Raw genomic sequence first — 18,792 nt, forward strand, 5'->3', positions numbered from 1 at the left:
ATTTAATTCACAGTTTCACAACTTCTAAATTGAAACATTTCCAATGGTAAATATTTATAACTAATCATTGTTGTTACTCATGTATCATAAAGAGCTAACAACAACTGACAAAGCCTATAGTACTGACAGGCTTTACGTGTATTTCAGTTGTTTTGTTATATTTCAGGATGCAATAACATCTTAGAGAGAAACCAAAATACAGGCCAGGTGGCACACTATGGGAATCAAAGAAATTTATTTTGCATGTTCCTTTTTAGAGAGTCCCCACTTTTTCATCCCACTTAAAGATTTGTCTGCACATATTTCTGTATGACTGATTGCAGCCAGCAGCGATGGGTGTTTGCTGATGCCTTGTTAGAGCTTTTTTTCCAAAGCTGATGCTGCATGCAGTGCAAAACACTGGGTATGCACACACTTTAAAGGGCCTGCAGTTGTCGCGCTGTACAATTCACACATTAAAGTAAAGGGGAAACATATTAATGCAGTAAGATATGGGGCAGTTTTTAATGTGATTAATATTTCAAGACTGTACATTTCATCTGCTTTATAAACTGTGCTTTCTCACTAAATGTATTTCCTTTCAAATGCACCATTTGTCAATCTTTTTTAATTTTTTTCTTGGGAGGAGGACCCACCATGGACCCCACGTTTGTCCACTGAGCTTGCTCGCTTTGCTCCTTACATAAAAGTCATACTCAGTCTGTTAGACCTGACATCCTTGGTGTGGTCTCCCCAGTTATTTTGCCTCTGCTTTCCATGTTTTGACTGTGTGCCGGACTTTGTTTTTGCTGGTGTTGGTACTTTACCACTGCTGACCAGTGCTAAAGTGCAAGTACTCCCTATGTAAATTGTATGTGTTATTGGCTTTCCATTATTGGCATATGTGATTTACTAGTAAGTCCCTAGTAAAGTGCACTAGGGGTACCCAGGGCCTGTAAATCCAATGCTACTAGTGGGCGTGCAGCACTGATTGTGGCACCCACATGAGTAAGCCTGTAAACATGACTCAGACCTGCCACTGCAGTGTCTGTGAGTACAGTTTTAAATTGCCAATTCGACCAGGCAAGTGCACCCACTTGCCAGGCCCAAACCTTCCCTTTTCATACATGTAAAGCATCCCTATGGTAGGCCCTAGGTAGTCCCATGGCCAGGGTGCAGTGTATGATAAAGGTAGGACATGTACTAATTTGTTGTACTTGTCCTGATAGTGAAATACCTCCAAATTCAGTTTTCACTGTTGCAAGGCCTATCTCTCTCTTAGATTAACATGGGGACTGCCTTTAAATATCTGTTAATTGCAGTTTCTCTTTGGGAGCAGATAGAGATATGGATTTGGGGTCTCTGAACTCACAATTTAAGAATGTATCTTTTGGTAAGGTTGTTTTTTGGTTTGTCAGTTTGAAAATGCCACTTTCAGAGAGTGGGCATTTTCTTGCTTAAATCAATATGTGACTTTGCCTGCTTATGTATTCCCTGTCTTGGTAAGACTGACAGTTGGGCTGTTTTTGAATCTCCACTAGACAGTGATACAAAGGGAACTGGGGTGTAGCCTGCATATCCTGATTGGTTCCCCGGGCTAGGGTGGAGGAGGAGCTCAAACATACACCTGAATGGGCTGTGCCTGCGCTCACACAATGCAGTCTCCAACCCCCTGGTGTGTGTTTGGGGCCAGGCCTGAGCAAGGCAGGATCTTGTGAACAACAGAGGCTTTCCTTTGGAGTTTGCCTACTTCAAGGGCAGAAAGAGGTATAAGTAGTGGACCCAAAATCCCAGATTTTTAGATTACTTGTGGACTCAAGAGGAACCTCTGCCAAGGAGAAGAGCTGAAGACCTGGAGGAGGACTACTGCCCCTTTGCTTGTGACTGTGCTTTGCTGGGTTGGCCTGCAGTTGTTGCTTCTGCCTGAAAGAGGACAAAGACTGGACTTTCTGGTATATTCCGGCTTTTAAAGTGTCTCCAAGGGCTTGGACTGAGATTACCTCCTGTTTTGAAGTCTCAGGGCCATCAATGACTTCCTTTATAAGGACCTGGACTCTCTGCTGAGGCTCCTACCCTGCCAAGTGGTGCCCTATCCAGTCCCTGGACCCTTGAAAGTTGAAGGTGGTGGAACCAAGGAGGAAATCCTTGCACAGGAGCCGTGCAGGGAAAAAGTTGACGCACCACATGCAATGCGGCTGTAAAAACAACGTACCACCTGCATCGCGGCTGAGAAATCGATGCACCACCTGCATCCCGGCAGGAAAATCGACACATCACCTGCATCACAGCTGAAGAAACAGTGCAACACTCGCTTGCGGCTGCTGAAATGGAAGCAAGCCTCACGTAGCAATTTAGTCGATGGGCGTCAAAATCGACGTGAACCTGCCTGAACCTAAGGGGCCCATCTGGAAATCGATGCATTGCTCTCTTGCGGAAGAGAAAAATGACACATCGCCCACCTGACCGGAGGAGAAAATGACACATGGCCTCACTTGCAAGTAAGGAATCAACACATCGCTGACTTTTCCGATACACACTTGCCCGTGCAACTTTATTTTAGGCTCAAAGATATGTGGCACTGTACACATTGCTCACTTGATTCTCAAATGACTCATACAGGATGCGTAAACAGCTCCAGCTATCATGCACACACATGTTGTCTGACAATTACAACAATCATGAGGAAAGAGATGTCAGTGGATGTCAGTAATGTCTCCTTACTCCTAGTTATGGGCATCCAACACAAGGATGATCTAAAAACCTCACTCAACACAATGTGACTGAACTTAACATCCCAATACCTGTACATTGTCCATTCCATTCCATTGATGCCACACAGACTGCAGCAACAGGCACACAAGAAGTCTAGCTGGCACACATGGGTATATTCTATCCCATGAGGAGGGAAAGGATGGTGAGGTACAGAGAAAATTATGCACATGAGGTACTTCCCTGCTCTTCTGGTGATCCATAGAGCTGCCCATAAAGGGTAGAGCCTCAGTCACAAGCTTCTCCAGCTCCTCTAGACAGAAGAAAGGGGCCCTGTCACCTGCTAGACATGGCATGATTGCTCCCAGAGGCGGCACACAGCAGCTCAGGTCAAGAAGATGTTGCTGGCAGCAGTGTCAGGAGTCAAGTGAGTGAATATGCAGAACAATGGGGTCACGTCCGCCACGTACGCGGTTGTCACCATTGACGGAGACAGCCTTTGGCCCGCGACCACCACTGGAAATATTAGCCTATGGCTATGTCTTCCGTGGTTGCAACCAACATGATGAATTCCGCTGGCGGTCATGGGCAGTTCCTAATGTCCAGTGGAGCAGGTCAGGCATCCACCATTTTGGCAGCCTGAAATGTTGTATTGGGCTTTATAAACTGCATCACACCTGCAAAAAAGGTTTTTGGACCTCACAAACATGTCATGTACAACCGTTGTAGTATGTTGCAGGACACAGATGGCATTTAACAGTGGAGCACAGTCCACCACCGCCGACGGTCATTTTGACTATCGTCATATACAGTCACATTTCGAGGGGCAATTGTGTTACACATGTTTATTTTGCTCCAAATCCATGTTGTGGACACATGTGTTAAAAACTATGTGGGTCACAGGTGAGCCTTATGTTATTTGCAACTGTAATGTGCACTAGGTGCCATTTCTATCCAGTCAGAAAGGCTTTGTCACATGATATCATTGACATGCATCATGTATGCTGCTCTGGACACACACACTAATGTTAAATATCATATATTGTCAGACATATGTACCCAAGTACAGGACGGATGTGACAACCTCCTGTCTGCAGTTCACTGCCAGACCTTCAGACCATGGAGCAAAGGCACATAATATTGTAATACTGCCTGGATAGGCAAACAATAGTGGACTTATGTTGTCAGTTGAAGCCAGATATGATGCCATCTATTAGTTATCCAACCAGCATTCCACCCATTCTACAAGTCATATTAGTATTGCACTTCCTAGCCACAGGGTCCTTCCAACATACAGTGGCCCTATCTGCTGGTATGTCCCAACCTATGTTCAATCTGGTGTTAAAGGATGTCCTCTCAACAATGTTGAAACACCTTGACAGCTATATCCAGCTTCCGAGACGTAAGGATTTAGCCAATGTGAAGGGTGACTTTTATGGTTTTGCATGCACCCCACATGTAGTGGTGGTCATTGATGGCACACATGTTAGCTTGGTCTCACCGCAGGCCAATGAACAAGTTTATCACAACAGAAAGAACTTCCATTCCATCAACATGCAAGTTGTCTGTTTGGCGGATCTCTACATTTCATATGTGTGTATCTGTTATCCAGGTTCAGCCCATGGTTCCTTCATAATGTAGAACAGCACCATACCCCAGCTGATGTCACAACTGTGCCCAGAGAGGGCATGGCTGATTGGTAAGTCACATCTGTCCTGATTGTGTGTGTACAATGTCCGCTGCTACAATCACAAAGTGAGTGACTCGCTGTTGAATGTATGTCCCATTCCTTTACAGGAGACTCCACATATCCAAAACATCATTGTTTGTGAACACCACTAAGGTATCCAACTACGCCAGTGGAAGTCACTTCAATGAGGCCCATGTAAGAACATGGTGGGTAGTGGAGCGGGCTTTTGGGCTCCTGAAGGCCAGATTTAGGTCTCTGGACAGGACATGTGGAGCCCTATTCTACTCACCCAGAAATGTGTCAGATCACTGTGGCATGCTGCATGCTCCACAATATTGCCCTGCGGAGGAATATCCTGTGCATCCCAGAGGAGAGGGAGCCTGCAGTACCACAGGGAGAGAATCCTGAAATGCCAAGTGAGGATGACAGTGGTGAAGAGGAAGGAGCTGACTTGCAGGAAGATCTCATTCACAACTACTTTTCATGAGTGTAAGTATGTTATGTAATGTAATGAATGTGATTGCGTCTGTACAATGAACTGTAGTTGTGAGAATGTGTGCAGTTGGGTATTGTAGCAACAACTAGGGAGCTTATACTCTGAAATATTCAGTCAAAGGCTGCTTGAAGAGTTAGCCTTTGTAACATATCCCCACCTTGATGATGTTGCTTTGTTTGTGTCAGTTTCTTTGCAATGTAATTAAATTTCCAGTTGCGTGCTATGTGATTTGTGTAATAGGTATGTTTTCAAGCCTACACTCCTTGTTTTGCCTTTATACAGGTACCTTCAACATGACATTCTCATGTGGGCATCTCAGAGTTGTGACATTGGCAGGTATTTAATGCTGTTCTGACATACAAAGTGGACATGGGTTGTTCCAGGTAATTTAGGTCACAGCCGTGGCTACCAGCCGTCAACCGCATTATGACCGTAGGCAGAATTCTGCCAGAAGGCTGGTGAAATTCCATCGACAGTCATGGCAACGGACAGCGGTAAGGTGGCGATTCTGCCAGCAGCAGCCCCACGCCAACAAGACACCGCCTACCATATCATGCTCTATGATACGGCCTGGCGGTGCTTTGCTGGCGGATGCTGATAGTAAGCGGTAAGCTTGCCACGAAAACCATGGCTGTAGGTGGGGTCATAATCCCGAGGGTGGGGTTCTGACAGCTGCCTGGCTGGAGACTGAAGTCTCCAGCCCGGCGGCTGTTATCACCCTGGCAGATGGAGTGGTACATTGGTGGTTTGGCTTGAGCCAAACCGCCAATGTCATAATTTGGGAAAAAGTACTGCCAGCCTGTTGGCAGTACCTTTGCCCAAATTACCGCCATCCGCCAGGGTCTTAATGACCCCCTATGTGCTGTACACTGGAATAAAATGTTTTGTGTGATCAGACACTTGTTTGTATGTGTTTGTGTGTAATGGTTATAATCCTGTGCACGACACTGTGTACCTATAACATACCCCTCCTTGCACAAGTAAGGCATGTCTTCATCATATGGTTCACATGGTCTTACATCTCTACATAGCAAAATGTTATAATTAAGCAAGCACACAAGTTTGTGATGGGTGAATTTCTTACAATGGTGATGCAGAAAATAAACTTTGGACAGAAAAGAAGAACAAAATAAAGTGAAAGTGTCAGTCATGGTGAATGAAATGATTGGAGTAGATGCTACCACTGGGAGTCCAAAGTCCAGAGTACTCCTCCTATTGGAATTGGTAGGTGGTTGAGGATCGGTCAACAGAGTGAATATGTGACACACAAAGGAGTTCTTTAGGAAGAGGTCACTTCCTGGTAGTGGTGGGTGTCTTAGCATCTGCACCTCCTGGATTTTTTGCTGGATGTTCCCACTTGCGTGGAGGGGGATGAGGCAGGGGTGTCTGTGGTGGGTTTATCCACTGGCAGAGCCTCCCTTCCAGTGGCTGGCACCAATGTAGATGCGCCTGGTGGTGATGAGTCAAAGGAAAGGGAAGATTGGTTTTGAAAAGCCGTGCTCAGAACCATGTGTATGTCCCTCATCACCCCTGTTAGGGAGGCCACGTTGTAATCATGGGCCTCCATCTCTTCTTGCATGTCCCTATGCATGACCCTCTGTAGCTGCTTGATTTCCTGGAGTTCCGTCAAGATCTGGCCCATCACGCCTTGGGACTCCTGATAGACCCCCAAGATGTGGCTGATGTTGTCCTGGCCACTAGACGTCCCAGTGGCCTCAGCCCGCTGGCCCACAGAATCCCTCCCATGCACCCTACCACCACGGACCTGTGCCATTGCCACAGGGTCCCCTCTCTTACTGGTTCCTGGACCCTCGTTGTCCGAAGTGTTGCTCTGCAGCTTAGGATCTAGGACTGGGGAGACCAAGATGGAAGACACTGTGCTTGGTACACAGGTTGGGGGCGAATGGTTGCCTGTGATGTTGAGGCAACAGGGCTGGGAGGTGTTGATATGGCCACAGTGAGATTCACTCTTGGTTTCTGACCAGGTGGCCCAGATGGACCAGAACGGTCCTCCACGTCCAGACATCCAGGAGTGTCTTCTTCACTGATGGCTTAATCTAAGGGATAGTGGCAGTCTCTTACGTGGCCTCTGTGTGTCCAGTGGCAGCTCGACCTGTTGATGTGAAAGATACAATGTTACAAGTTGTATTGTGACATTTACCTCCAACAATTTAGTGTTAAACTAAACATAGACCTTGTAAAAAGTTAATTTTATTAAATAGGATTAATTTAGAGTTAACCATATTGTGGCAAGTACCTATGGTATTGGTCGTATTGACGCAACATTTGTGAAGCATGCCAATTCCATTTAAGTCAAGCAGCTGCTGAAATGTCCAGATCATTAGCTCTTGGGAGGATGGCCTGAGAATGCCATCTTGCCACCAGTGCAGGCAAAACAGTGGCTAGGTGTAGGAAAGTACTCTCTTTTTGGCATGTTACCCCCAATTTTTGCCTGATTTCAGTGTGTTTTGACGGTGTCACTGGGATCCTGCTAGCCAAGACACCAGTGCTTATGGGTTTTGGCCTGCTTGTCATTATGTTTCACTATTTTTTGTCAGTATGCTTGACTGTGTCACTGGAGTACTGCTAACCAGGACCCCATTGCTTATGCTCTTTCTCCTCTCAAATTTGTCACTACATACTGCTAACCCAGTATTTCATCCCAAATTGGCATACTGGTGCCCCCTTATAAGTCCCTAGTATATGGTACTTAGGTACCCAGGACATTGGGGTTCCAGGGGATCCCTATGGGCTGCAGTATTACCTTTGCCACCCATAGGGAGCCTATGCAAAGGCTTCTCCAGGACTACCATTACAGCCTGTGTGAAATGGTGTAAGCACCATTCCACAGTCATTTACACTGCACCAGGTCACTGATAAGTCACCTATATGTCAGGCCGTCCAACCCTGAAGGCTAGGTGCAAAGTACCTGTGTGTGAGGGCACCCCTGCACTAGCAGAGGTGCCCCATGTCATCCAGGACCATTTTCCAGGACTTCGTGAGTGTGGGGATGCCATTTTACACATGCACTGGACATGGGTCAATACCTATGTCCAGCTTCACAATGTCTAGCCCTCAGGATGCAGGATGGCCAAGACCTTCTCCTCCCAGGGAAAGAGATGTAATGGGGCATTGGGAGGGCCACCACCAGTCTTCTTGGTCTTCAGCTGCTGCCTGGACACCAGAGAATGGACCTTGCCCCTGAGGTCATTCCACCTCTTCCTAATGTCCTCCTCTGTGTGCAGGGTGTCCCACATTTCCACTTTCTTACTGAGAGAAGTGTGGCAATGTGTGTCAGCTGTGTCGTTTTCAAATTCAGCCAATGTGCTGTTGTGTATTACTTTGGTGACCGCGGATCGCAGTGGTTTGGATCACCATTGGCTGAGCACCATTGGGGTCTGCCACAGCGACTATGTGCTTGTAATAGGGTCAGTAGTTGGTTGCGGTGCTGTCAGTGCTGGAGGTTGGACTGCCTATTTCCAGGCCTCTGGCATTCTGCCTTTTTTGGTTAGCGGACCATGGTCCTGCCTGTATAACTCATAACTGAGCAGTCTGAAACCGCTCTTTTTTCTTTATCGGAGTGCAAACTTTCCTACTGGAATAAACATGGTAAAGCAATGTTTTGAGACTTTTTTCTTGGCTCTCACTTGACGGATTATCCTGAAACCTACGAGGAAGGAGTTGATGTGGAAGAACGTTTTTTGTAGAAAGTTTTATGGATTTGTCAAGAAGCATCAAGTTATTAGCAAAACAAATAAGCTCTTGCTATGGAAACTGAGGGCCTGATTTGGACTTTCTCATCGCTATGCTAGAGTACTTTACTTTTGCTTTTCCAGGAAGCACTGGCATAGAAAGTTTGATGGATGGCTCCGTCAACATGATGGAGCGATGTGTCAAACTTTCAACAGTTTTTTTTTATTGTCAAATACAAGACCCCAAAGTTGGATTTTGTTTTTGAAAATAAAAAAACAATGTTGGTCTGGGGGTCATTTTGATGTTTTCACCTCTCCTTACTGGCAGGTGTTACCTGGCAGCGATGGACAGTGAAAACTTGCTATTTGCCCGCCCAGTCAAATAGGGTGTACGGCCTTACTCTCCAAGGCTGTCGGAGGTGTATATCAGTGGTGGAGACTGACTTCTCTCCGCAGTCAACATACTGAATGTCCGGTCAACTCTAAATGAAGTACGTAGACATTTGGTTTGGTAGAGTACTCAGTTGATGTTGCAATGGAGCACCCTCTCTGAAAACTCTAAATCCCTCCCTCTGACTTAACTAAAACTACACAGTTGCAACCATATTTATACAACCATCCAGGCAGTCCTCTTCATTCATTTTTCTGTTGTGTTATTTCCATTTTCCTTCTACCCACCACATCTTACACCATGGGGCAGTAGGTCAGCCCATTTTTAGCCATTGGCTACCTTCACTGTGAATGACAGCCCTCTGCTCATTCCCAAGGAGCAGATTTGCACACAAAGTAGTTCCCTTCACGCTAGAGACCGTAAAAGAAATGTCTGCTTTTTTTTAAGCCAAAAGATATCTTTGTTCTTCGGCATTTTTTATATAGGTAGGGGGCCCAGCATCTTCCCCAACAATGAGGTTTTGCAAAAGCAATGGTCATACAAAACAAGCGTTAGCAAAGCGAAAAGGCCGGAAGCCAATGCCAAAGCTAGTGGCTTTCCCAATGCTGTTTTACTTTTGGTACCGTAGTAACAATGCTGCTGTAAGGAAGTGAGATGACGTATGACTACTCTGCATCAGTGCTAACAACACATGTCAAATATGTTACATATGAAGAAGGGACCTGCTGGGTTGTTAAAACCATAGTATTACATATTTGTACGTATTTTAGTGACCAAATAAAATGGTGGAAATATGAGATGATTTGATAATGAGAGAAACTAGGCAAGATGGTTGTCTCTTTACCCTGCATAGGTACAAGAGCATAATCAAGTTGGTTCGGATACTTTTCAGGCCACTCCACCATAGCCCACCACCAACAGGCTTTGAGACTTAGGGACAGGATAGTAGGCACTGAAGTTTCTGAGCGAGCAATACAGCCAGTGACGTTTCAAACACAGATAAGCAAAGTGGCACAAACACAAAGTTGTTTTTTGCACGCATGGGTGTGAAGGAAGCTTTTAGTGCATACAAGCGAAAGATGGCTGCCATACAAGTGCAGTAACTATCAGCTTGATGGGGACTTTAGTTAGGTGTCCTCCTGGGCAGAAGGAGCCTACACCTTCCAGTAAAACAGAGGTGTAACATGGAGATCTCTTCGCGTCCCCAAGCCTTCCATTAAAGGCGCAATACCCAGCCCTGGCCATGAAAACTGGACTTCGAACAAGGAATGATCATTGTTTTTTGAGTCCTCAAGGGTCACGTGCCATTTTGGGTGGTCGCCTCAAGGGTCACGTGCCATTTTGGGTGGTCGCATTAGTCAGAAATATTCTTCTAGTGAAAACATCCATGATGTCCGCGATAATGGATAATGAGCTATATGTATTACAGGCTGTTAAAAATATCTGGGTATGTGTGGCCATGTGGCCAACCATTGTTTCAAAATGTTTTTAGCACTTTTCTTCTGTTCACACAGTACTTTATTTGGTTTTCAGAACCAAAGAAGCATAAAAGAATAAGAAAAAAAACATATTCATCACATTTAAAAATAATGGCAAAGTTGTTAACATTTAGAAAGTTAAAAACAGGTTAAAATAACACTCTCCTTGATAAATATAGAAGAAATCAATAGATGTTTTGTATTGCATTAGGACTATGGTAATTTTTCAATCTAGTCCCTTCCAAGTAGATTCTCAGTCATATATTATAGCTCAGATTGGACATAAAAGAGGCTGAGTGAACAAAAACTATACAAATCTCATAATCACAAACCTCAGTGCTAGAAAACTCTTGCAGACTCACTCAGCAATGTTGTGAGTTACATTGGGCCTGATTACAACTTTGGAGGAGGTGGTAATCTGTCCCAAATGTGACGGATATATCACCAGCCGTATTACGAGTTCCGTAGGATATAATGGACTCGTAATACGGCTGCTGGTATATCCGTCACTTTACAGTCACTTTTGGGACGGATTAACACCTCCTCCAAAGTTGTAATCAGGCCCATAGTGTCTACAGCATCAGATGCGTTAAATCAAACACTGAGGTGGAAGCTGCTGATGGTGGTGGGAGGAAGCTGCGTGCTAAGGCGCTGGCCTTGTGACGTGGTGTGCGGCAACCCCTGGGCTCAAACGGTGGAGAGCTGCTTGATATTGGTCTCGGCCAATCAGCCCAGAGGAGGCGGGATACCCCGCAGTGAGACGACTCTGGTCAACAAGGGAGAGCCCGACACTGAAAGGCAATGGTGAAGGTTAAGCCCTGGGGACAAGCAGGGGCAGCTGGAAATAGGAGGTAAGGATTTGTGCAGCACTTTGTCCATCCAAGCCCTGCTTCCTCCTTTTAACTGACAATCAGGTTCGCATAATGAGAAAAAACGTGGGCACTAGGGTATGCAAAATCTGTGTAATTTGCTTTATCATAATTCTGGAAAATTACATGTAATGCAAATCTATCATTTAGCACTATATTTTTGCATGAAATGTGATGTGAGGATTAACTTTGCACTAAGAAATAGCACAAAAAACACAATAGACATAAGTTACAGCTGTTCACATTCTGGTTGTTGGTGTTGCTCTCATGCCACTGCACTATATTTACCACGAACCGCAGGGTAAATATGCAATGTGGTGCAATGGTGTAATTTTGGGAATCTCACATAAAAAGTGCAACACAGAATCCCTGAAATTATAAAAATCCCACAGGCTTAATTTACATTTTGCCTGGGCCTAGAGCACAAATGGAAAAATGGACTCAGCTCATGTCAGGGCTCAGAGAGAGTTTATTGCTTTCCCTGGATCTGTAAACAAAACTACTACTGTTGGCAGCTTCTACCAGCCCTCACCTTCACCTCTCAGACACACACTCGGCATGAAAACCTAGGGTGAAACTGAAGGCAATATCTGTTGCATCCCCAGTGTGTGTATAGATGGCCATGTTTCACTACTTCTTCCAGGCTCAGCACTAGGAGTAGAGCAGAGTGGGCAGCCTACCTCCTAACCCGCCTTCTGACATGACTGGTGGACACCCCTACAAGTACTCTCAAGAACAAACCGGCCATACATCATTCGATAAAATGATACTTTTCTTGGTTACCAAGGGTTAGTACCAATCAGAAGCGGTAAGTTTTGCATCTCAATTATAGGATTCTGTTTTTAGTGAATAATTGGTCATATTAGCTGTCCACACCTAGCATTAGTTTTTATCAACAATCACAAAACATTAGGAAAAGTGTTACCACTAAAATGTGTGATATTTTACATGTCTGTGCTTGCAAGGTGATAAGTCCCTGTTGCTGCTGACTGATATTAGGAAAATATGCTGATAAAGTTCAAAGCTTTCAAATTATTGGGTTGGAGGAATATAGTTGAAGGTTAAACTTTGAAAGAATGAAAGTGTGAGATCTGGAGGTTAACGCTGGACATGTTTTAGAGCATATATAGCTCCAATGTCTTACCAGCACATCGATGTGCCCCCTGGTAATGGTGTACTGCCCCAACCCTACCGGCATGGTCTGCTGTGAAACCTTCCACTGCTGCTACAAGCACATCTGCCTCCACCAGGCGTATGCATGCCTGGTTATTAAGTGAGTTGTTCAGAGCCATGATCCAGGAAGCAGGGACTCCCTGAAAATGTGTAGCCACTGGTCTTACATACATCAGGGGTCTCCAAACTACGACCCACAGGTCACACACAGCCTGCTATAAGATTTTATCTGGCTATCTGTTGTCATCTACAGTTAAGTAATTGAATATTTTGTCAGAGCATTTGTGAATATTTGACATTTCTACTCATTGTATACCATTTCTCACTTTCAGCACAGCATTGTTTCTTTGCAATTGCCATATTTCTGTTTTGTTCTGAATCATATCAAGCTAATTACAAAAAAGATCCAAGTAAACCTTATTAATTTGATTACATTTTATTCATTCATTTATCAAACTGATTTTTTTGGGCCTGCAAATATATGTATTATATGTGATGTGGCTCTTGTACTGAAAGGTTTGGAGACCCCTGTTCCTAGACTGTGAATAATCTGTTTATCCCCCCTTGTTTGTCTCGCTGTCAGTATAGGTGCTAGCACACTCTAATCGGATTCCCACACGTTTCTTATCTGACAGCTTAATCCATTCTTGAGTTCTTCTTATTCACTTAATACACTGCTGGTAATTGCTGTCTAACAATATAACCTCCTTAAGTAGATAGATCAATACAAGTTGTGGAAAGGGTCCCTTTGAACTGAAGTGCTTGCCAACTGGAGAAAAGTGCCCCCTGCAGACACCACAGAAATTCTCTGTCTGAGATCACAGGAGACAGTACCGACTTTAGAAGTCCTGGCCTCGGCTTAGCAGCCGGTGAGCCTGACTCACAAAGGTAAACTTAGAGCTGAAGTGTAAGTTTAGGCCTAAAATCTTACTTTAGACTTGAATTCTAACTTTTGACCTGAACTCTAAACTTAGAATTCAGGTCTAAACTTAGACTTCAGATTTAAAGTTGGACTTTTGATTTAAACTTAGACTCAGGGCCTGTTTTCGATCTTCATGGACAGGTTACTCTGTCACAAATGTGACGGTTATTCTGTCCGCCGTATTATGATTTCCATTGGGCATGATGGAATCGTAATGAGGTGGATGGGATATCTGTCACATTTGTGACAGAGTAACCCATCCACCAAGATCTAAATCGGGGCCCTAAAGTCTAAATTTAGACCTGAAGTCTAAGTTTAGGACTGAAGCTTAAGTTTATACTACATATCTAAAGTTAGACTTCAAGAATAAAGTTAGACTTTAGATCTTAACTTAGATTTCAGGTGTAAGTTTACTTTTGTGAACCAGGCCGCCTGTACCTAAAAAGGTAAAAACAAAATGTACATGTATGGCTCAAAGTGGCTCTGTTGCAAAGCACACAAATGAGTTAATGAGTGGGCTCTCTGCAAGTCAACAGGTTACGTTTTGTTGAACATGCCCTTCTCAGGGACACAGGTTGCACTTAAAGGAGCCTCAACAAAACTATGAAGATCACAGTAAATGTGTAGAGCAGCCTGCTCTCTGCAAGACCACAGCTAATGCTTGGAGCATAATGTTTTCTGAAAGAGCACATGCAATGTGTGAATTTGAAAGCCTTCCGCGAGACCACAAGTACGGAGTGTTCAGTGCTTGGAAGGTTGTTTAATATCAGTGTAACAAATTGGGTTATCCGCTGCGCAGGACGAGAAGAATGACAAGTAATTGGCCCACCGTTGTCTCCTTACTGGAAAACAAGCAAAGCAAAAGGTTTGAAAACGTGGGATTGTGTTAAGTCGGTATGCCTCACCACAGGATGGAATAACAAGGAGAAAAATATTTTTTCTCCTTGTTATGTCTTATTTCTATGTGTGATGCATTGTGCATCACACACAGAAAGATGAAAATGCCTCTTGGATTGTTTTTATGCAGGAAGGTATCCCTTCCTGCACAACAATTGTGCCTGTAAACTATAATGCAAGGTAGCTTCATTGGCACTTAGGCAGCACACAGTGCTCCGGCGCACGGAGAAAGCAGAAATACACAATATCTTAGTAAATATGCAGAATGTCTACTCTCTCCCTTTCTAATAGCTCAGCATGTTTCTATTGGTGCACCAGGTTGCATGAAATAGTAGTAAATCTGCCCCAACGAAATGTAGAAAGGGGTTTGTGCCAAAATCCTGTTCTTCCTGGAGGCAGGTGTAACCATGCAAAATGTTTTCATTTCTCCTTGTTTTGGGCTCTTTGCACGTGTGCTAAATTTGACAGCACACTTACAATTTGGGAAAAGCCTTAAAGCATAGCTTGTGTAGCAGAAGGGACCCATTTCTGCACAAAAACTATGCTTACTACGAAGCACACTCTGATGCAAGGGTATCTACATCGGTGCATGGCAGTCAAATGTGTGCCCGTGCAGGGAGATTGCAGAACAATGGCGCATCTTAGTAGAGACAGCAATGTTCCGCTCTCCTGTTCATGCAATGCAGCACCGCAACTTTATGCATTGCGCTGCTATGCGTAAATTGTATCTAAGTCTGGGGACTCAAGCTTCACAGCATTACATGACATTTTGAGCTCAAAGCAGTCCACCGTGGGGAAAATTCATCTGAAAAAAGCATGAGGGGAGAAATCAATTAGAATGCAAAATCCAATAACCTGGATCTATGCAAAATTACAATTGCAGAATAAAAAGGTTTCCTGTGTCAGTTCACTGACCTTTACTAATATACTGGAATTCATCTGTCAGTTTGCAAACATGATGCCAAGGAATCAAGGGCCAGATGTAACAAAAAATGCATTTGCGATTCGGAAATAGCGATTTTTAAGAAATCGCTATTTCTGATTCGCAAAATGCAATGTATCATATTTGCGATTCGGAAATAGAGATTTCTTAAAAATTGCAAATGCTATTACCGAATCGCAAATTGCGATACCGGCCCCATTCGCACCTATGGGCCTGTAGGCCCATATTTGCGAATATTTTGCATTTCCCAAATTACGAATTCGTAACTGGAATTAGCAAATTTGGGAAATGCAAACCCCAGGGTGCTGGGGGCCTAAGGCCCCCTCTGCTGCACCCCAAGAAGTTTTTTAAGGACATGTAAGGCGCACACATGCCAAAGGGGCATGTGTGCGTTACATGTCAATTATAAAAATTCATTTTTAATGCATTTTTAAAATTTGCACATGGTTACTGTTAGAAATGGGGTCTTTGGTTGACAGTCAGGTTACCCCCTGTTCAAGCAAGGACCCTCACTCTAGTTAGGATAAAAGAGAATCACCCTCAGCTAACCCCTGCTTACCCCCTTGGTAGCTTGGCAGAGCAGTAGGCTTAACCTCAGAGTGCTGGGCGTAAAGTATTTGTACCAACACACACAGTAACTTAATGAAAACACTACAAAATGACACAACACCAGTTTAGAAAAATAGGAAATATTTATCTAGACAAAACAAGACCAAAACGACAAAAATCCAACATACACAAGTCAAGTTATGATTTTTTAAAGGTTTAAAATAAAAAGAGTCTTTAGGTAGTTGTAACAACACACTAGCGCTGCTAGCGTGAAAATGTACCTGGTTTGCGTCAAAAATAACCCCGCACGGGCGGTGCGCGTCGAAAATAACCCTGCACGGTTATATGCGTCGAAAACAACTCGGCACGGCGATGCGCGTCGAAACAGCCAGCCACGCGACGGTCCGAAAGTCCCGCGGCGCAGGTTGCGATCTCTCAGCCTTCGTCAGCGATGCTGCGCGTCGTTTCTCCTGCTCCGGGCGTCGATTCTCCGGTCGCGTTTCCTGCGGCGTCGTTTCTCAGCTGCGGAGCCGGCGTCGCGTCGTTTTCTCAGCCGCGATCGGATTCGCGTCGATCTTTTCTCCGCACGGCGCTCGGTGCGTGTATTTTTGTCCTTAGGCTGCCAGCCTCTCCTTTCAGGGTCCCAGGAACTGGAAGGGCACCACAGAGCAGAGTAGGGGTCTCTCCAGAGACTCCAGGTGCTGGCAGGAAGAAGTCTTTGCTATCCCTGAGACTTCAACAACAGGAGGCAAGCTCTACATCAAGCCCTTGGAGATTTCTTCTTCAAGATGGAAGGCACACAAAGTCCAGTCTTTGCCCTCTTACTCTGGCAGAAGCAGCACTGCAGGAAAGCTCCACAAAGCACAGTCACAGGCAGGGCAGCACTTGTTCCTCAGCGATCAGCTCTTCTCCAGGCAGAGGTTCCCCTTGATTCCAGAAGTGTTTCTAAAGTTTGTAAGTTTGGGTGCCCTTCTTATACCCATTTTAGTCTTTGAAGTCACCTTCCTTCAAAGGGGACTCACACCTTCTTGTGAAATCCTGCCTTGCCCAGGCAAGGCCTCAGACACACACCAGGGGGCTGGAGACAGCATTGTCAGAGGCAGGCACAGTCCTTTCAGATGAGAGTGACCACTCCACCCCTCCCTCCTAGCAGAGATGGCTAATCAGGAATGCAGATCACACCCCAGCTCCCTTTGTGTCACTGTCTGGTGTGAGGTGAAAACAACCCAACTGTCAACTGACCCAGACAGGGAATCCACAAACAAGGCAGAGTCACGGAATGGTTTAAGCAAGAAAATGCTCACTTTCTAAAAGTGGCATTTCCAAACTCACAATCTCAAAATCAACTTTACTAAAAGATGCATTTTTAAATTGTGAGTTCAGGGATCCCAAACTCCACCTGTCCATCTCTTCTCTAGGGGAATCTACACTTTAATCATATTTAAAGGTAGCCCCCATATTATCCTATGAGAGAGAGACAGACCTTGCAACAGTGAAAACGAAATTGGCAGTATTTCACTGTCAGGACATATAAACCACATTACTATATGTCCTACCTTATCCATACACTGCACCCTGCCCTTGGGGCTACCTAGGGCATACCTTAGGGGTGCCTTACATGTAAGGAAAGGGAAGGTTTAGGCCTGGCAAGTGGGTACACTTGCCAAGTCGAATTTACAGTGTAAAAATACACACACAGACACTGCAGTGGCAGGTCTGAGACATGATTACAGAGCTACTTATGTGGGTGGCACAACCAGTGCTGCAGGCCCACTAGTAGCATTTGATTTACAGGCCCTGGCACCTCTAGTGCACCTTACTAGGGACTTACTAGTAAATCAAATATGCCAATCATGGATAAACCACTTACATACAATTTAAACAGGAGAGCATATGCACTTTAGCACTGGTTAGCAGTGGTAAAGTGCTCAGAGTTGAAAAGCCAACAGCAACATGTCAGAAAAATATAGGAGGCAGGAGGCAAAAAAGTCTGGGGATGACCCTGCAAAAGGAAAAGTCCAACACGACCCCCTACCAGCCTAAAGCCAGGGGAGAACAATCAATACCTTGATGTACTTCCCTGATTGGGGCGATAGAACAGGGACCCAGGCCCACAACAGCAGGGGCATGCTCCAGTTCTACGCCTTCCTGACTCCAGTTGGATCCCTCTGTCCATACTCTCAGGGCCCACTAAGCTAACCCATGGGGAACCCTTCTCCACATCTACAGACACCATCTGTGCAACACCTAACTTTACTTTGCTCACAGATGTATTGCAATGGGCAGATAGTACCACCAGGGCCAACACAATGGTGTTGCCCACTCCACCCCTGGGGTGTGACTCTCGTCCTTCCCCCCCCAGGGGCAACTCTGTCCACCAGGACAGCAAGCCACAGTGGCCCCAGACAACTGTCAGGGATGAGAGCCCGACCTCAGGCCTCTCTAACCACTGTGACTGTGGAGAGTGGGGGGTGGTAGCCCCAGGTGCCTGGCACCCTTTGACCACTCTCTCTTCCACCAGGTCAGGGATGACAACCTGACCCTGGTCCTCCCCTCGGGGGCTCTGTACCCTCCCTGCAGAAGCGGCACCCCCAGAGTCAAAAACTGTCAGGGTGCTTGTAGAAGCAGTCCTGCACAATTCTTCCATCAGTGCAGGGATGTTAACCTGCAACTGATCCTCCAACCTGGGGTCTGTACCTTCAGGTTGGACCAGGGCCAGGGGTGAGGCTTCCCTCCCCCTGCCCTCCCGTCTGGGGTCCTGAACCACCCAACTAGGAGCGGCCCCCCCAGAAGACAACATGGCAGGGGCACTGTTAGCAGTAGCCCCTTCCTCCAGGTCAGGGGGGACACCCTTAACCTGGCCTCCCAATCCAGGGCCTGTACCCACAGACTGGATCACTGCCTGGCAACCCAGGACTTCCTGGGGGGCATACCTACCCCCTACCAGGTCAGAGTTTACCCTCTGAACCTGGTCATCCAACCCAGGGTCACCACCCTGCGGTTG

The sequence above is a fragment of the Pleurodeles waltl genome, chromosome 11 (genome assembly GCF_031143425.1).
Source record: "Pleurodeles waltl isolate 20211129_DDA chromosome 11, aPleWal1.hap1.20221129, whole genome shotgun sequence".
NCBI classification, from domain to species: domain Eukaryota; kingdom Metazoa; phylum Chordata; class Amphibia; order Caudata; family Salamandridae; genus Pleurodeles; species Pleurodeles waltl.